The sequence below is a fragment of the Salvelinus namaycush genome, chromosome 4 (assembly GCF_016432855.1).
Source record: "Salvelinus namaycush isolate Seneca chromosome 4, SaNama_1.0, whole genome shotgun sequence".
In the NCBI taxonomy this organism is placed as follows: Eukaryota; Metazoa; Chordata; class Actinopteri; order Salmoniformes; family Salmonidae; genus Salvelinus; species Salvelinus namaycush.
The window spans coordinates 31,663,645-31,684,822 of record NC_052310.1 but is presented as its reverse complement, the minus strand read 5'-3'; the positions used below and the strand labels follow the sequence as shown (position 1 = coordinate 31,684,822).

At 43.6% G+C, this 21,178-nt stretch overlaps 1 pseudogene; it reads left to right on the top strand.

Moving 5' to 3' along the window:
- Window positions 1-21,178, top strand: part of LOC120045576 — a 63,319-nt pseudogene that overhangs the window by 26,165 nt on the left and 15,976 nt on the right.

The window sequence follows — 21,178 nt, the reverse complement described above, 5'->3', positions numbered from 1 at the left end:
GACAGGATCGTGTCAAGGCACAGATCTGGGGAAGGGTACCCAAACATTTCTGCTGCGTTGAAGGTCCCCAAGGACACAGTGGCCTCCATCGTTCTTAAATGGATGAAGTTTAAAACCACCAAGACTCTTCCTACAGCTGGCCGCCCAGCCAAACTGAGCAATCGGTTGAGAAGGGCCTTGGTCAGGGAGGTGATCAAGAACCCAATGGTCAGTCTGACAGAGCTCTAGAGTTCCTCTGTGGAGATGGGAGAACCTTCGAGAAGGACAACCATCTCTGCAGCAGTCCACCAATCAGGCCTTTATGGTAGAGTGGCCAGATGGAAGCCACTCCTCAGTAAAAGGCACATGACAGCCCACTTGGAGTTTGCCAAAGGGCACCTAAAGGACTCAGACCATGAGAAACAAGATTCTCTGGTCTGATGAAACCAAGATTGAACTCTTTTGCCTGAAGGCCAAGCGTCACATCTACAGCAAGCCTGTTACCATCCCTACGGTGAAGCATGGTGGTGGCAGCACCATGCTGTGGGGATGTTTTTCAGCAGCAGGTACTGGGAGACTAGTCAGGTTCGAGGGAAAGATGAATGGAGCAAAGTAGAGAGATCCTTGATGAAAACCTGCTCCAGAGCGCTCAGGACATCATACTGGGATGAAGGTTCACCTTCCAACAGGACAACGACCCTGAGCACACAGCCAAGACAAAGCAGGAGTGGCTTCGAGACAAGTCTCTGAATGTCCTTGAGTGGCATAGCCAGAGCCCGGACTTGAATCTGATCAAACATCTCAGGAGAGACCTGAAAATAGCTGTGCAGCAACACTCCCCATCCAACCTGACAGAGCTTGAGCGTATCTGCAGAGAGAAATGGGATAAACTACGCAAATACAGGTGTGCCAAGTTTGTAGTGTCAAAACCAAGAAGACTCGATGCTGTAATCACTGCCGAAGGTGCTTCAACAAAATACTGAGTAAAGAGTCTGAATTCTCATAAATATATTTAGATTTTGAATTTTTTCATTTGTATTTACATTTGCAAAAATGTCTAAACCTGTTTTTGCTTTGGCATTATGGGGTAGATTGATGTGTAGATTGATGAGGCGGGAAAAACTATTGAATCAATTTTAGAATGGCTGTAAAGAGCTGTAACGTTAACAAAATGTGGAAAAAGTCACTGTATATAGGCTTAGTGCTTATAAATATTTGCTCCTTAACTTGTTTAGATGTGCCACAGCAAGGGGTGTAAAGACTTTTTATTTATTATATTTCAGCAAATTTCTAGATTTTTTTCTTACACTTTGAAATGCCTAGATCATGTGTAGACCGTGATACACAAACTCTGGTGGTTGGGTTGTACATAGGACATATGTACTGCCTTTTCAGTGCGATGCTGCTGAAGTAGAGAAGAAAGTTTGGACCAGTGCTTGAGTCTGGTCTAGTGGTAGCGCTGCCGACTCCAGACTATATATATCCCTTCAGGTGACAATGGTTTGAGCATAGAATAATATAATCTCTATGGGTTTGAGCCCCATCTCTGCCACTTTCATATCTGTGCCCCTCTGCCTTGTGTATATCCCATTATTAAGAAAAAAATACAGTTTGGGCTTCCCACTTATAGCGTAGCTCCTTGAGGCTTTTCATTAAACAGGAGAAAACCTAATCTCATTGCCTTGAACCATATTTCTCACAGATCAGCATCATGACTTTGCGGTTGTTTGAGCACCTAATCCAGAAACCCAACCAGCACATCCTCCACAGCTTGGTGCTACGCAGCCTGGAGGAGAGGAACTACCTGGAGAACAAGCCCCAGGAGAAGGAACCCCTGGAGAATAGCCAGCCCCATGACACTGTGTAAGGGATCCATCCAACGAGACTATCCTCAGAGCTGGCTACATGAGCGCTGGGGGTCTAACTATCTAACTGCATTTATAGAAGCACATTTATTTATAGAAGCAAAATTAATAAAAAGTGTATTTGTTCCTTCTGCCACAATACACAATACTTCACAGAATGTTTTTTTGTTGTGCTGTCCATAACTTGGAACCATGAATAAAATGGCAATGCACTACAACAACCACAAAAAAAATGTAAATGAATACCATCATAGTGACTTGAGCATAGACGTCATGGAATGTGAATATGTGAAATTAATGTGCATGGTTCCTCAGTATGTTGAGGCCTAGTCCCTCGGAACAGATGAAACATTAGCTGGCCTGGCCAGTGCACGTGATATTTGGTTCTGGGTGCCGAGATTAGTTTGGCCCGCTAATGAAAATGTCATGGAATATCACTCCTTAGTGAATTATGGCAACAACAAAAAAATTAATCGGTTAACAAAATGACTAATAAGAGAGACTGCATCTCTCTGTGTGATCCACTGTCTTTTTGAATTAGAAAATACATTACCCATGCCTAGTATACAAACATTAGGTTGAAATTACCAATAAGGTGAAAGCATATTGTCAGAAACTCCTCCTTTTTATATAAGATAGTTACCAATTTTACATCCCTAAGCTAAATGTAGCCAATATCCTTAGTGTAAAATGTCATGTTTTTTTTATAGTGAATGTGTAAACTGAGTGTTTTGTTGTCTTTTTCAGAGACCTTGAAGAGGACCCTTTGTTCGGGGACGACCTCTCTGCCAACAACAGGTTGTCCAGGCCTGATTGGTTGAGCAACTCCTCGACACTTAGCCCTGACCATGATAAGCCTGATGGGAAGACTGAGGTCCACAAGATTGTAAACAGGTCCATAATTTCCTATGTAACATGGGCCTCATCTTGTTATATATTTAAAACTATTTTTAGCAAGTGTTTTACAGGCATCATATAACCTTATTCAGTTTTAAATGTGTTCACTTCAGTTTCCTGTGTTTGGTGCCTGATGAGGCCAAATCCTCATCTCATGTGGAGGGAACTGGTTATGACACATACCTAAGAGATGCACACAGACAGGTGAGTTCTCTCCAGGTCCCTCATGTTTCCTAGCTTTCACTTATTCACTGAACTCAATAGACATCTGGGTTGTGTACATTAGCGTACACCGTTGGAAACCGTTTTGCACATGTTTCTAATTGTTCAGATTGTATCTGCCCATGTCACTTGGCTTTGGACTGTTGGCTTCTGATTCGAGCCTAATGAACACTGCCCTGGATCTCTGATTTGTAACTAACACTGAAAGGATAATGCCGGAGAAGGCAGACGTTTTACGTGTCCCCAAACGATTGTGTTTTTTTGTTTGTTTATTTGCGTTGTTTGTAACTTAAAAAAAATATATATATTTTGTACATAATGTTGCCGCTACTGTCTCTTATGACCGAAAATAACTTCTGGCCATCAGGACTGCGATTACTCTCCACGAACTGGCAGAATCCTTTAACGAGTCTGACGAGCCCGACGCGAAAGATATACTGCTTTCTCGGGAACAGGCCCAGATCCTCAGGCCCAGCTAAGAACCCTAGGACTAAACACCTCCCTCTGCAACTGGATCCTGGACTTCCTGACGGGCTGCCCCCAGGTGGTAAGGGTAGTTAACAACACTTCCGCCACACTGATCCTCAACACAGGGGCCCCTCAGGGGCGCGTGCTCAGTCCCCTCCTGTACTCCCTGTTCACTCATAACTGCACGGCCAGTTACAACTCCAACACCATTATTACATTTGCCGGTGACACAACTGTGGTCCGATCACTGACAACGACGAGACAGCCTATAGGGAGGAGGTCAGAGACCTAGCCAGGCCAACAACCTCTCCCTCAACATGATCAAGACAAAAGAGATGATTGTGGACTACAGGAAAAAGAGGACCAAGCACGCCCCCATTCTCATCGACAGCTGCAGTGGAGCAGGTTGAGAGCTTCAAGTTCCTTGGTGTCCACATCACCAACAAACTAACATGGTCCAAGCACACCAAGACAGTCGTGAAGAGGGCACGACAATACCTATTCCCCCTCAGTAGACTGAAAAGATTTGGCATGGGTCCTCAGATCCTCAAACGGTTCTACAGCTGCACCATCGAGAGCATCCTGACTGGTTGCATCACTGCCTGGTATGGCAACTGCTCAGCCTCCGACCGCCTCGCACTACAGAGGGTAGTGCAAACGGCCCAGTACATCACTGGGGCCAAGCTTCCTGCCATCCAGGACTTCTATAGCAGGCGGTGTCAGAGGAAGGCCCTAAAAATTGTCAAAGACCCCAGCCACCCTAGTCATAGACTGTCCTCTCTGCTACCGCACAGCAAGCTGTACCGGAGCGCGAAGTCTACGTCCAAGAGGCTTCTAAACAGCTTCTACCCCCAAGCTATAAGACTCCTGAACACCAAATCAAATGGCTACCCAGACTATTTGCATTGCCCCCCCCGCCTTTACACCGCTGCTACTCTGTTGTTATCATCTATGCATGGTCACTTTAATAACTTTACCTACATGTACGTATTACCTCAAATAACCGGTGCACCCGCATGTTGACTGTACCGGTACTCCCCTGAATATAGTTTTGCTATTGTTATTTTACTGCTGATCTTTAACTACTTGTCACTTTTATTTCTTATTCTTATCCATATTTTTTTTAAACTGCATTGTTGGTTAGAGGCTCGTAAGTAAGCATTTCATTGTAAGCTCTTCGCTCCGATCCAGACATCAAAACGTAATTCAACATTATTCAACAATTTATTGAACTTAGTAGGAAACTCAGTGTATTGAACCAAGTTAATCATAAGACATGAACAAAATGCGTCAGTGATTTGTATTTTCCTGCAACTTCAGGAATGCCCGTCTGTATGTGTGTGGTGCACGCGTATGTCGTTAGCGATGATGCTATGATGAACTTCTTCTGGTAGAGATGGAAAGGCTTTCCATAAAACCTTCTCAATTAAATGTAACCTGCAAAGTTGTCTGCCTACCTGGTGTCACGACATGGCCCTTTGGGTTGTATATCATTGCTCCCCCTCTCGAATGAGCGGTCATTCATGTGCAAAGTATTAGCATTTCAATGGATATAATTATCAACTGTGTTTAGTGAATCCATTTGGTCTTTCCCGCTCTTTCTCAGTCCCCACCCCTTTCCTTTGTCTACCAAGCCATCATATCGGCTTCGTCCGCTAGGGAATTTTTCTTTGCATCATGTAATAATCCAAATAGCTACTGTTTGTTTGTAATTCTGTGTGATTATTTAGTTATTTAGTAAAGCCAATTTGTATATCGCTGATTCATGATTTAGTGTTTGTTTGTAATTCTGTGTGATTATTTTGTTATTTAGTAAAGCCAATTTGTATATCGCTGATTCATGATTTAGGCTAGGGTTTGTGCAGATATCCAAGGGTTTGCAACGTTCAGTAATGAGAACTGATGAGGTAATAATAATACATTAATGAGAATGACTAATCGATAAGATAAAATATCTGAGAAGTTATATTCGGGAAATTGACACTATATAAAGAAATTTCCGTGGTGCCCCGACTTCCTAGTTAATTAAAGTTTACATGATTTAGTTTAATCACGTAATAATAATTACACGTAGAATTGATTTGATAAAATAAGTCTTCACATTTAATGATAGTTCAGACAAGACACTGGCATAATGATATCATGATAATTTGCATTAATCCTGTGGCCATTTGTTTAGCAAACTCTGCAATCACGTGAGCGCTACAGAAACATCATTAATCAAACAAGGTCTCTTGCTGGTGCACACTTGCATTAAATGGTCACTACACCCAAAAAGCAAAATTTCTTTGATTTTTCCCAGACCTCAGAAGTGGTCTCCTGATGTAGTTTAAGCATTGTTATGGACTTTTTATTAACCCTTTCCACTCACAGCCCTTGTCATTTTTCATTGATAAGTGCCTAAATTGGAACGCATTGGCTGTACAGTAACATGCTATACATGACATCAGAGCTCAGGTTCTCCGCTTCACAGCGCTGGATGGGTTTGGACTGAAAGCTGTTATAAACTTGAGTACAGCACGTGACAAGAAGATTCCCCCATCCCTCCCGCTAATTGGTCTACTTTTGCACATTTGTTGTTGTCTGAGTGAGGGAAATGCTGTAAATCGATAGGGTCGATGTGTTCTGAGAGATTGAGCATTATAATAAATACCACTTTGATGTCATACAAGCAAACCACACACCCATGAGTCCAAATGTCCACTTCACATTTCCATATTTGAAAACTCATGTCATTTACACTATCAACCTTTATGATCGCCATGTTTGATCCACAGTTACAAGGATGACTTGCGTTATACCCTTGATTGTCCTGAACAGAATGAGCCTATGTTTGTTATATTGTGAAGAAAATTTGCCGTGGAACATGCACTTGATTGCACTCATGACTCAATTCTATGCGCACCAAAATTACAATCTTTAGTGCCTTTAGTGCCTTTTGAAAGCCTAATACTGCAAGATTGTATGTTATAACTTAGCTAGCCATGTTTGTAATAGAATACGTTTTCAAATTATGCCCACCTGACCCAGATTGCGATTTATAATAGAACGTTTTTGGATTGCGTAAAAACAACAACAGTAATTGTAAGTGTGCTTGCTTCAGTTCCTCAATGGCAAAGCTAGGAGAGTTCAAAAAGCACCTTTTATAGTTGAAGGCTCTTTCCTTGTGAGACCATATGCTGACACATGCACATTTGTGGCCTGCTGGAGGTCATTTTGCAGGGCTCTGGCAGTGCTCCTCCTGCTCAAAGGCGGAGGTAGCGGTCCTGCTGCTGGGTTGTTGCCCTCCTACGGCCTCCTCCACATCTCCTTATGTACTGGCCTGTCTCCTGGTAGCGCCTCCATGCTCTGGACACTACGCTGACAGACACAGCAAACCTTCTTGCCACAGCTCGCATTGATGTGCCATCCTGGATGAGCTGCACTACCTGAGCCACTTGTGTGGGTTGTAGACTCCGTCTCATGCTACCACTAGAGTGAGAGCACCGCCAGCATTCAAAAGTGACCAAAACATCAGCCAGGAAGCATAGGAACTGAGAAGTGGTCTGTGGTCACCACCTGCAGAATCACTCCTTTATTGGGGGTGCCTTGCTAATTGCCTATAATTTCCACCTTTTGTCTATACCATTTGCACAACAGCATGTGAAATTTATTGTCAATCAGTGTTGCTTCCTAAGTGGACAGTTTGATTTCACAGAAGTGTGATTGACTTGGAGTTACATTGTGTTGTTTAAGTGTTCCCTTTATTTTTTTGAGCAGTGTATAACAATAGCCTAATTGTCAACCCAAAATGCATGACCACTGGATTAGGTTGCACATGAAAATATATCTCAGCAGTCTATTACACTTATTAATAAAGCACTGTGAATGACTTTATAAGATGATACAAAAAAAAATCTATTGTGTGATGCCGTGGGAAGAAATGTTTGCAACCAAATCATGGGCTTGTGCCGAAAACTGAAAAACTTAGGGGACAATGTTAGTTTGAAGCCCTGTTGTCTACCCAATGTTATACTCAACATTTTATCATTGTCCTCATCTCTTTCAGTTCAGGGACTACTGTGGGATATGTCAGAGATGGGACTGGCGCGGCACCCCCAAAGCCCTAGATAAGTGTAACCTGGACAGTCCGTTCTTTGAGGGCCACTTCCTTAAAGTCCTCTTCGACAGGATGGGCCGTATTTTGGATCAGGTGAGTTTGAAGTAAGGAAAGATCTCAGAGGGATGTTTTCCCGGACACAGTTTTAGTGTAGTCCTAGACTAAAATATCCTGTTCATTGAAAGTGCTTCTTAGTCCAAGACTCTAAGAAGCACTTTAATCTCTGTCAGGGAAACCGGCTCAGAATGTTCAACCGGGGCATCAATTGGATTAAACACTTAAATCTGCTTTGTGAGTTTAGCGATATTGTGGTGTCTAGATCTACATTCACTTAGGTGTACCTGAGCTCACTGACTGTCCCTTCTCTGTCCTCCAGCCTTATGATGTGAACCTGCAGGTGACGTCAGTGCTGTCCAAGCTGTCTCTGTTACCCCACCCACACATGCATGAGTCCTTGCTGGATCCCTACATCAACCTGGGCCCTGGCTGCAGGTCCCTCTTTTCTGTCATTGTCAGGGTATGTTGAGGAATCAACATGAGCAGATTCTCAGATACCCAGTATTGATCTATCTTGAATTGATATTGAAGTGATTGTAGGAAGGTTGTTAAAGGGGCAATCTGTAGTTGCTGCGTCCATTTTTGGATGTGTGTGTAAACTCAGCAAACAAAGAAAGGTCCTCTCACTGTCAACTGTGTTTATTTCCAGCAAACTTAACGTGTAAATATTTGTATGAACTTAACAAGATTCAACAACTGAGACATAAACTGAACAAGTTCCACAGAAATGGAATAATGTGTCCCTGAACAAAGGGGGGGTCAAAATCTAAAGTAACAGTCAGTATTTGGTGTGGCCACCAGCTGCATTAAGTACTGCAGTGCATCTCCTCATGGACTGCACCATATTTGCCAGTTCTTGCTGTGAGATGTTACCCCACTCTTCCACCAAGGCACCTGCAAGTTCCCATTCTGGGGGGAATGGCCCTAGCCCTCACCTTCTGATCCAGCAGGTTCCAGACGGGCTCAATGGGGTTGAGATCCGGGCTCTTCGCTGGCCATGGCAGAACGCAGGAAATCATGCACATAACGAGCAGTATGGCTGGTGGTATTGTCATGCTGGAGGGTCATGTCAGGATGAGCCTGCAGGAAGGGTACCACATGAGGGAGGAGGATGTCTTCCCTGTAACGCACAGCATTGAGATTTGCCTGCAATGACAACAAGCTCAGTCCGATGATGCCGTGACACACCGCCCCAGACCATGACGGACCCTCCACCTCCAAATCGATCCCGCTCCAGAGTACAGGCCTCGATGTAACACTCATTCCGTCGACGATAAACGCGAATCCGACCATCACCCCTGGTGAGACAAAACCGCAACTCCTCAGTGAAGAGCACTTTTTGCCAGTCCTGTCTGGTTCAGCGACGGTGGGTTTGTGCCCATAGGGCGACGTTGTTGCCGGTGATGTCTGGTGAGGACCTGCCTTACAACAGGCCTACAAGCCCTCAGTCCAGCCTCTCTCAGCCTATTGCGGACAGTCTGAGCATTGATGGAGGGATTGTGCGTTCCTGGTGTAACTCGGGCAGTTGTTGCCGTCCTGTACCTGTCCCGCAGGTGTGATGTTCGGATGTACCAATCCTGTGCAGGTGTTGTTACACGTGGTCTGACACTGCGAGGACGATCGGCTATCCGTCCTGTCTCCCTGTAGCACTATCTTAGGCGTCTCACAGTATGTACGGACATTGCAATTTATTGCCCTGGCCACATCTGCAGTCCTCATGACTCCTTGCAGCATGCCTAAGGCACGTTCACGCAGATGAGCAGGGACCCTGGGAACTTTTCTTTAGATGTTTTTCAGAGTCAGTAGAAAGGCCTCTTTAGTGTCCTAAGTTTTGATAACTGTGACCTTAATTGTCTACCGTCTGCTGTTTGGGTCTTAACGACTGTTCCATAGCTGCATGTTCATTAATTGTTTGTGGTTCATTGAACAAGCATGGGAAACAGTGTTTAAACCCTTTACAATGAAGATCTGTGAAGTTATTTGGATTTTTATGAATTGTCTTTGAAAGACAGGGTCCTGAAAAAGGGGCTTTTCTTTTTTTGCTGAGTTTATTTACCACTTGGATCCTGTTTCAGTAATAATGAAATCAGACCTTGTTAAGTGTCTGATAATCTACCATTTTATATAGGAATGGTTCAAACGTGCTGATAACGATCCTCTGAGTATATCAAGGTTTGGTATACCTCCACTGGTATGCCATCCAGCCCTGGAGTTTTCCTAGACTTGAAGGCTTTAATTGCATAATAATGCATCATTTTACATTATTAATAGTAAAAGAAAGCCATACAATTAGCTTTGGTTAGTGGAGATGGAGGAAAATGAAACGAAAACATGCTTAAAGTACTTCCTCTTTCAAAATATTGTTTGGTGAATCATGGGTTACTCCATCATTTGTAGCAAGTTGCAGTAAATTATTTTTGGTGTAATTTCTATGTTGAAGATTTTTTTAAATATACGGTGCTTTTTCCACACATTCCATCCAGTTCGCCTTATTTTTATAATATATTAGCCTCAATTTATTTTTTGTTTTTCCTTTAACTTATTCTGAGCCTTTATGGTGCAGTTTTTATTGCTATCTATCTGTACTATTAGTCCTTCCATTTCTTTTGTTAATATGGACTCTTTTGACCTAAATTGCTTTTGTTTTAGAGATGAGTACCTCTAAAGGCACATTTTAAAAGTGTCCCATACAATAAGGGGATCTGCTGTACGTATGCTATGTCGGAAAAAGTCTGTTATAAATTCCTCTGTCCTAGTTAAAAACAAGTTATCATCCAGTAGACTGATTAAATTTCCAATATCCTTGCCCATGTGGAAATTCTGTAAGAATAATATATATGCCAATTATGTGATGGTCTGACCTCATTCTGTCCCCTATCAACACTTTTTAAACTTTTGGTGCCAGAGAGAATGACATAAGAATGTACTCAAGACGACTAGGTTAATTGAGCCTCTGCCATGTATATTTCACTAGGTCAGGATATTTAAGCCTCCATATATCCACTAATTCCAATATAACCATGACATTCATGATTTCCTTAAGGGCATGAGGGTGATAGTTTGTAGTGTGATTTCCTTTACGGTCCATAGATGTTTTTAAAACCATATTATAATCTCCCACCTTAATAATAGAGTATTGTATTGCTTGTAGCGTTGATAAATTATTATATATATTTTCAAAGAAACGTGGATCATCATTATTTGGACCGTATAGGTTAATGAGTCATATCTGTTTATGGTCCAATAACATATTTAAGATCATCCATCTACCTTGAGGATCTGTGGTCAATTTGCACATTTGGATTAATATCATCACGCCTTTTGAATTTCTTTGCCCATGGGAGAAATATATTTCGCCCCCCCAGTCCTTTTACCACACAACTTCATCTGAAATTGCTGAATGAGTTTCCCGTAAACAATAGATATTATATTCCTTGTCTTTTAGCCATGTAAATACTGACTGTCTTTTCTTATTATCTGCTAAGCCATTATAATTATAACTGGCTATACTTATTTCACCATTTACCATAATGAAATACAAGTTTCAAATCTATTTATCATAATATATGTTTGTAAACGCACCATTAAAATGTACCATAGTGATTGAGTGTCCATATAGCTATACCATGATATTTGCATTGCTACTAAGTAAACCCCCAATTGTTCCCCACTTTTCCACTTGCTAAAACTTCTCCACATCCCAAGTTGGGTTGTCATCCCAGTGACCGGCAGACCACCCCGGATACCAAGGCCCCCGAGAGACCGGGACCAAATCCTTCGAAAAAAAGAGCACACAGTACCACCCACAGAACAGAAGCAGATCAGCTGCCAAAAGCATTTCCATCGCTCTCACCTCAATTTGTATTATATATAGCTATTAAAAAAAATATATAGAAATCCTGCTTATCTTAATTTCCATAATTAACAATTAATATATGTAAATATGTAGGTAGTTCATGCAAAGGATTGTTACCTCTTACCAGGATTGCCATTACAAAAATTACATTTTGGCAAGCAGTTATTATTTTAGCAAACAATTATTGTGATTCATCCTATGTTGTCCTTAACATCTTTACTCCCTAGCAACAGTTGTGGGATACACACAAACACTCATACACACTCAACCCCTTTCCCACATAAACAACCATAAACTCAGATGCTCAACAGTTGTTCCATCCCAGAGCCCAATTCAAGAAAGGACTTGATTTACGAATGCATAAACAGTTGCAGCTGTATGAGAAGGCATGCAATAATTGAGAGATTTGATTAACCTTTGTCAAATCCTAGGTAAGGGAGATCAGATACACCCCCTTCCCCTGAAACACCCACACACTGGTCCCCCGTTGTGACCATATTCCCAAGCTTCTCTGTGCAGTCAGACCTTTGATTTTGTGCCACCAGGGCCACAATAATATGCCCCCTCTCTGAATGTCTGAGTGTGACCCCCCCCTCCCCATGGGTTACTGCAGCTAGTTTTGCCAGGACTGCCACTGCCTGGGTGGGGGCACCCTACCGGAATCCCCACTGTCTAGGAACAACATCGTCAAGGTTCTCATTAGCAGCTTTGAGAATTTCCTTGTATATTATGCTCTCCGATCAGGGGGCATTGTTTTGTAGGACCAACCCTGCCAGGCAGGCTCAGAATCTTGAGGGGGCGGTGCTGCTTTAGTAGGTCTCTGACACATTCATTCATCACATTCATCTTTCTGATTTGGTTGCGTATAGGCTACTTACAGTAGGCCCATAAAACAGATAAGGACTTCTCTTTAGTGTATGGGTTGCTCAGGTGGGTGTCTAGGGTATAGGGTTGGGGACCATTCCATCATGATAGGACAGTAAATAAATAAACTATATTAATAATTTATTAAAAAATATATATCCCATATCTGCACAAAATTGAAAGCTCTCTCTCAAAACCCCTGCTCACAAACACACATGGGCTCTGGGATTTGCAACCCCTAGCCTTTTTCACTGGATTTATAAATGAATGATCTGTCCCCATTGGATCTTGAAGAATATAACATAGGGCTGGACGATGTTCCAAATGCCTGTATTGCATTTTTTTCTTCAGTTTTTATGAGTTTGTCTCCTTTGCGCTCTTCTATGCTGTGTGCACTGTGAACCCCCCACTCGCACACAGCTGTGCTAGCTGTCTAGTCTTTGTTTTATAAATGTGCAATGAGCATAAAAAGATGCATTTGTGTTAGGAATTGGCAACACGTTCTCATTTTGAGAAATTAGCATGTTTGTTATGCAGGTAGGCCACTTGATTTCAACATCTAAACAAAGTGAACAGGCTATATTGTTCAAACAGTTGGAGATGGATAGGAGGGTGTATTCATAACACTTCAACTGTTCTACCTTTTTAGCAAGCAAATGGATCCAAATTGGCTAGACTTTAAATATAAAGATTTGCTGGCTACTCACTAGCATTGGGCTTGTGCTTAAGAGATTGTTTATGAGACCTGTGTTAATTTTCTATAATGCCTGCTACCACTCATTATTAGTGGATGTGCATGGTTCAACAAAAATTACATTTCCATAGACAGGCTTGAAAGCCAAATCAGTGATTATTGCAAAAAAGCAGGTTAAACTATTTTTATAAAATAATTAAATTATACCGGAAAAAAGTATAAACGCAAAATGTAAAGTGTTCATGAGCTGAAATAAAAGATCACAAAAATGTACCATACGCACAAAAAAGCTGATTTCTCTCAATTTTTGTGCATTAATTTGTTTACATCCCTGTTAGTGAACTTTTCTCCTTTGCTAAGCTAATCCATCCACCTGACAGATGTAGCATATCAAGAAGCTGATTAAACAGCATGATCATTACGCAGGTGCACCTTGTGCTGGGGACAATAGAAGGCCAATCTAAAATGTGCAGTTTTGTCACACAACACAATGTCACAGATGTCTGAAGTTTGAGTGAGCGTGCAATTGGCATGTTCATTGCAGGCATGTCCATCAGAGCTGTTGCCAGATAATTTTATGTTCGTTTCTCTGCCATCAACGTCATTTCAGAGAATTTGGCAATACGTCCAACCAGCCTCACAACCGCAGACCACATGTAACCACGCCATCCCAGGACCTCCACATCCGGCTTCTTCAGCGGCGGGATCTTCTGAGACCAGCCACCCGAGACCAGCCACCCGGGCAGCTGATGAAGCTGTGGGTTTGCACAACCGAATAATTTCTTCACAAACTGTCAGAAACTGTCTCAGGGAAGCTCACTTGTGTGCTCGTTGTCCTCACCGGGGTCTTTGCGTGACTGCAGTGCTTTGTTGTAACCAACTTCAGTGAACAAAGTCTCACCTTCGATGGCCACTGGCACGCTGGAGAAGTGTGCTCTTCACGGATGACTCCCGGTTTCAACTGTACTGGGGAGATGGTGTCGTGTGGGCGAGCGGTTTGCTGATGTAGACGTTGTGAACAGAGTGCCCCATGGTGGCAATGGGGTCATGGTATAAGCTACAGACAATGAACAGAATTGCATTTTATCGATGGCAATTTGAATGCACAGAGATTCCATGACGAGATCCTGAGGCCCATTGTTGTGCCATTCATCCGCCGCCATCCCCTCATGTATCAGCATAGTAATGCACGGCCGCATGTCGCGAGGATCTGTACACAATTTCTGAAGGCTTAAAATGTCCCAGTTCTTCCATGGCCTGCATACCCACCAGACATGTCACCCATTGACATGTCACCCACCCATGCTCTGGATCGAAGTGTACGATAGGGTGTTACATTTCCCGTCAATATCCAGCAACTTTGCACTGCCATTGAAGAGGAGTGGGACAACATTCCACAGTCCACAATCAACAGCCTTATCAACTCTGTGCAAAGGAGATGTGTCGAGCAGCATGAGGTAAATGGTGGTCACACCAGATACTGACTGGTTTTCTGATCCACGCCCCTACCTTTAAAAAAAAATATTTCTCTGTTTAACAGATGCATATCTGTATTCCTTCCGGGTTGGAGCGAGTAGTCGCATTTCGCTTCGCTCCACAGGTAGTATTACATTTAATTTCATTTCATTACAGTACAACGGTTTGATTTGTTTGATCTTAGCACTTTTTTCTTAGCTAGCTACATAGCCGTCTTTGTATCAAAGATAATTGTGTAGTTTAGATTATTATCGAATTATCGAATCTTCTAACGTTGTCAACACTGCTAGCTAGCCAGCTAGCCAACTTCTACCGAATCATTACAACGGAACGATTTGATTAGTGTAGTGTTAGCTAGCTACATAGTTGTCTTTGCTGTCTTTGTATCTAAGATAATTGTGTAGTTTAGAGTAATCATCTAGCCAGTTATCGAGGTTGCCTAGCCAGCTCCACTTTCAAACAAGGTCAGCTGGCCAGCTATTCTCGCCGTCCTAGCGTTGTCAACACTGCTAGCTAGCCAGCTAGCCAACTTCTGCCGAAACAGTACAACGGAACGATTTGATTGGTGTAGTGTTAGCTAGCTACATAGTTGTCTTTGCTGTCCTTGTATCTAAGATAATTGTGTAGTTTAGAGTAATTATCTGGCCAGTTATCGAGGTTACCTAGCCAGTTATCGAGGCTACCTAGCCAGCAACACTTTCAAACAAAGTCAACAACGCAGCCACTGCTAGCTAGCCTACTTCACCAGTCAGCAGTATTGCATCATTTTAGTCAATAAGATTTTTGCTACGTAAGCTTAACTTTCTGAACATTCGAGACGTGTAGTCCACTTGTCATTCCAATCTCCTTTGCATTAGCGTAGCCTCTTCTGTAGCCTGTCAACTATGTGTCTGTCTATCCCTGTTCTCTCCTCTCTGCACAGACCATACAAACGCTTCACACCGCGTGGCCGCTGCCACCCTAACCTGGTGGTCCCAGCGCGCACGACCCACGTGGAGTTCCAGGTCTCCGGCAGCCTCTGGAACTGCCGATCTGCGGCCAACAAGGCAGAGTTCATCTCAGCCTATGCTTCCCTCCAGTCCCTCGACTTCTTGGCACTGACGGAAACATGGATTACCACAGATAACACTGCTACTCCTACTGCTCTCTCCTCGTCTGCCCACGTGTTCTCGCACACCCCGAGAGCTTCTGGTCAGCGGGGTGGTGGCACTGGGATCCTCATCTCTCCCAAGTGGACATTCTCTCTTTCTCCCCTGACCCATCTGTCTATCGCCTCCTTTGAATTCCATGCTGTCACAGTTACCAGCCCTTTCAAGCTTAACATCCTTATCATTTATCGCCCTCCAGGTTCCCTTGGAGAGTTCATCAATGAGCTTGACGCCTTGATAAGTTCCTTCCCTGAGGATGGCTCACCTCTCACAGTTCTGGGTGACTTTAACCTCCCCACGTCTACCTTTGACTCATTCCTCTCTGCCTCCCTCTTTCCACTCCTCTCCTCTTTTGACCTCACCCTCTCACCTTCCCCCCTACTCACAAGGCAGGCAATACGCTTGACCTCATCTTTACTAGATGCTGTTCTTCCACTAATCTCATTGCAACTCCCCTCCAAGTCTCCGACCACTACCTTGTATCCTTTTCCCTCTCGCTCTCATCCAACACTTCCCACTCTGCCCCTACTCGGATGGTATAGCGCCGTCCAAACCTTCGCTCTCTCTCCCCCGCTACTCTCTCCTCTTCCATCCTATCATCTCTTCCCTCTGCTCAAACCTTCTCCAACCTATCTCCTGATTCTGCCTCCTCAACCCTCCTCTCCTCCCTTTCTGCATCCTTTGACTCTCTATGTCCCCTATCCTCCAGGCCGGCTCGGTCCTCCCCTCCTGCTCCGTGGCTCGACGACTCATTGCAAGCTCACAGAACAGGGCTCCGGGCAGCCGAGCGGAAATGGAGGAGAACTCGCCTCCCTGCGGACCTGGCATCCTTTCACTCCCTCCTCTCTACATTTTCCTCTTCTGTCTCTGCTGCTAAAGCCACTTTCTACCACTCTAAATTCCAAGCATCTGCCTCTAACCCTAGGAAGCTCTTTGCCACCTTCTCCTCCCTCCTGAATCCTCCTCCCCCTCCCCCCCCCTCCTCCCTCTCTGCGGATGACTTCGTCAACCATTTTGAAAAGAAGGTTGACGACATCCGATCCTCGTTTGCTAAGTCAAACGACACCGCTGGTTCTGCTCACACTGCCCTACCCTGTGCTTTCACCTCTTTCTCCCCTCTCTCCCCAGATGAAATCTTGCGTCTTGTGACGGCAGGCCGCCCAACAACCTGCCCGCTTGACCCTATCCCCTCCTCTCTTCTCCAGACCATTTCCGGAGACCTTCTCCCTTACCTCACCTCGCTCATCAACTCATCCTTGACCGCTGGCTACGTCCCTTCCGTCTTCAAGAGAGCGAGAGTTGCACCCCTTCTGAAAAAACCTACACTCGATCCCTCCGATGTCAACAACTACAGACCAGTATCCCTTCTTTCTTTTCTCTCCAAAACTCTTGAACGTGCCGTCCTTGGCCAGCTCTCCCTCCCTACCTCTGAGGAAGTACAGTTCCCGCTCAGCCCAGTCAAAACTGTTCGCTGCTCTGGCACCCCAATGGTGGAACAAACTCCCTCACGACGCCAGGACAGCGGAGTCAATCACCACCTTCCGGAGACACCTGAAACCCCACCTCTTTAAGGAATACCTAGGATAGGATAAAGTAATCCTTCTAACCCCCCCCTTAAAAGATTTAGATGCACTATTGTAAAGTGGCTGTTCCACTGGATATCATAAGGTGAATGCACCAATTTGTAAGTCGCTCTGGATAAGAGCGTCTGCTAAATGACTTAAATGTAAATGTAAATGTATTCCCAGTCGTATGAAATCTATAGATTTGGGCCTAATTTATTTATTTCAATTGACTGATTTCCTTATATGAACTTTAACTTGGTAAAATCTTAGAAATTGTTGCATTTTGCATTTCCATTTTTTGTTGTGTATGAGTGGGTCTTATGGTTGAAGGCTTATATTTAGCCTAGGTATAATTTTACATTAGATTATTCCTAATGCAGTGTATTGACCTTTAATTGTGCAACTAAGCTTTATTTAGAGAGAATACAATTTTAAAAAAGGTAGATAATGTATATCGTGAATCACCCATAAGTTTGAAAAAATTTAGAGATAATATTTTGGGCATATCGCCCAGCTCTAATATAACTTTTAAATGCCTCATGAGCTTAGTTCAACTAATGTAGCCCATCAAAACCCAAAGTATAAGCTTGTTTACTTGAATGTTTTTAAACAAACAAAAATATAAAATAAAAATATTTTTGATATCATGGATGATCAATCCATGCATCCATAGCTCGGTCTATAAATTTGAGAGTGGTTACATTTCTCCAGCCCCATTCCTCAGCTTATTACCAAAACAGTGGCGCTGAGAACGCTTTGATATTGTTTCAACTGCAGATTGCCCCATTAAGGTTGTGGGCCTATGGAGGAAGTATAATGTTCTTGTTAAATAGAGTAAATCTTGAGTATCAATTTAGTAATAGCAATGATGTTATAGTCACATTTATGTTAACATAAAAAAATCCCACATTGTCACTATTGAACTTGCTCTGAGCCTTTATACTGATTGTCCCTGTACATTTCACTCTATCAGGTGGTTGGGGACCTCATGTTGAGGATTCAGCTCATCCCAGACTTCACACCCAAACTCCTGCTGGTGAGAAAGAGACTGCTTGGCCTCGAACCAGAGGGCTTTAAGTAAGTACTCTGTGAAACGTTTCTGTTCCTCACAAAAGATAGTAAGATGCGTTGAATTCAGGCAGCATTCAGCTAGCCACTAGCCAGATGTTTTTTATTTAACCTTTATTTAACCAGGTAGGCCATTTGAGAACAAGTTCTCATTTACTGCGACCTGGCCAAGATAAAGCAAAGCAGTGCGACACAAACAACAACACAGAGTTGGATATGGGATAAACAAACATACAGTCAATAACACAATAGAAAATTATATATACAGTGTGTGCAAATGAGGTAAGATAAGGGAGGTAAGGCAATACATTGGCCATAGTGGCAAAATAATTACAATTTAGCAATTAAACACTGGAGTGATAGATGTGCAGAAGATGAATGTGCAAGTAGAGATACTGGGGTACAAAGGAGCAAAAATAAATAACAGTATGGGGATGAGGTAGTTGGATGGGCTATTTACAGATGGGCTATGTATAGGTGCAGTGATCTGTGAGCTGCTCTGACAGCTGGTGCTTAAAGTTAGAGAGGGGGATATGAGTCTCCAGCTTCAGTGATTTTTGCAATTTGTTCCAGTCATTGGCAGCAGAGAACTGGAAGGAAAGGCGGCCAAAGGAGGAATTGGCTTTGGGGGTGACCAGTGAAATATACCTGCTGGAGCGCGTACTACCGGTGGGTGCTGCTATGGTGACCAGTGAACTGAGATAAGGCGGGGCTTTACCTAGCAAATACTTATAGATGACCTGGAGCCAGTGGGATTGGCGACGAATATGAAGCGAGGGCCAGCCAACGAGAGCATACAAGTCGCATTGGTGGGTAGTATATTTGGTGTATATTTAGTATTTGGTTCCAAAACGGATGGCACTGTGATAGACTGCATCCATTTGCTGAGTAGAGTGTTGGAGGCTATTTTGAAAAATTATGTCACCGAAGTCAAGGATTGGTAGGATAGTCAGATTTACGAGGGTATGTTTGGCAGCATGGGTGAAGGATTCTTTGTTGCAAAATAGGAAGCCGATTATAGATTTAATTTTGGATTGGAGATGCTTAATGTGAGTCTGGATGGAGAGTTCACAATCTAACCAGACACCTAGGTATTTGTAGTTGTCCACATATTCTAAGTCAGAACCGTCCAGAGTAGTGATGCGGGCAGCGATCGGTTGAAGAGCATGCATTTAGTTTTACGTGTATTTAAGAGCAGTTGGAGGCCACGGAAGGAGAGTTGTATGGCATTGAAGCTTGTCTGGAGGTTAGTTAACACAGTGTCCCTAGAAGGGCCAGAAGTATACAGAATGGTGTCTGTGTAAAGGTGGATCAGAGAATCACCAGCAGCAAGAGCGACATCATTAATGTATACATAGAAAAGAGTCTGCCCGAGAATTGAACCCTGTGGCACCCCCATAGAGACTGCCAGAGGTCCGGACAACAGGCCCTCCGATTTGACACACTGAACTCTGTCTGAGAAGTAGTTGGTGAACCAGGCGAGGCAGTCATTTGAGAAACCAAGGCTGTTGAGTCTGCCGATAAGAATACAGTGATTGACAGAGTCGAAAACCTTAGAAAGGCAGGGTAGGATAGATATAGGTCTGTAACAGTTTGGGTCTAGAGTGTTTCCCCCTTTGAAGAGGGGGGTGACCGCGGCAGCTTTCCAATCTTTGGGGATCTCAGACGATACGAAAGAGAGGTTGAACAGGCTAGTAATAGGGGTTGCAACAATTGCGGCGGATAATTTTATAGAAAGAGAGGGTCCAGATTGTCAAGCCCGGCTGATTTGTAGGGGTCCGGATTTTGCAGCTCTTTCAGAATATCGGATTTGGGTGAAGGAGAAATGGGGGAGGCTTGGGCAAGTTGCTGTGGGGGGTGCAGGGCTGTTGACCGGGGTAGGAGTAGCCAGGTGTAACGCATGGCCAGCCGTAGGAAAATGCTGATTGAAATTCTCAATTATCGTGGATTTATCAGTGGTGAGAGTGTTTCCTAGCCTCAGTGCGGTGGGCAGCTGGGAGGAGGTGCTCTTATTCTCCATGGACTTGACAGTGTCCCAGAACTTTTGGGAGTTTGTGCTACAGGATGCAAATTTCTGTTTGAAAAAGCTAGCCTTTGCTTTCCTAACTGCCTGTGTATATTGGTTCCTAACTTTCCTGAAAAGTTGCATATCGCGGGGGCTATTCAATGCTAATGCAGTACGCCACAGGATGTTTTTGTGCTGGTCAAGGGCAGTCAGGTCTGGTGTGAACCAAGGGCTGTATCTGTTCCTGTTTCAATTTTTTTTGAATGGGGCATGCTTCTTTATGATGGTGAGGAAAGCACTTTTAAAGAATAACCAGGCATCCTCTACTGATGGAATGAGGTCAATATCCTTCCAGGATACCTGGACAAGGTCGATTAGAAAGGCCTGCTCGCTAAAGTGTTTTAGGGAGCGTTTGACAGTGATGAGGTGTGGTCGTTGGACCGCAGACCCATTACGGACGCAGGCAATGAGGCAGTGATCTCTGAGATCCTGGTTGAAGACAGCAGAGGTGTATTTGGAGGGCAGGTTGATTAGGATGATATCTATGAGGGTGCCCGTGTTTACGGATTTGGGGTTGTACCTGGTAGGTTCATTAATAATTTGTGTGAGATTGAGGGCATCTACTTTAGATTGTAGGATGGCCGGGGTGTTAAGCATGTCCCAGTTTAGGTCACCTAACGGTACGAGCTCTGACGATAGATGGGGGGTAATCAATTCACATATGGTGTCCAGGGCACAGCTGAGGGCAGAAGGTGGTCTATAGCAAAAGGCAACGGTGAGAGACTTGTTTCTGGAAAGGTGGATTTTTAAAAGTAGAAGCTCAAATTGTTTGGGCACAGACCTGGATAGTATGACAGAACTCTGCAGGCTATCTCTGCAGTAGATTGCAACTTTGCCCCCTTTGGCAGTTCTATC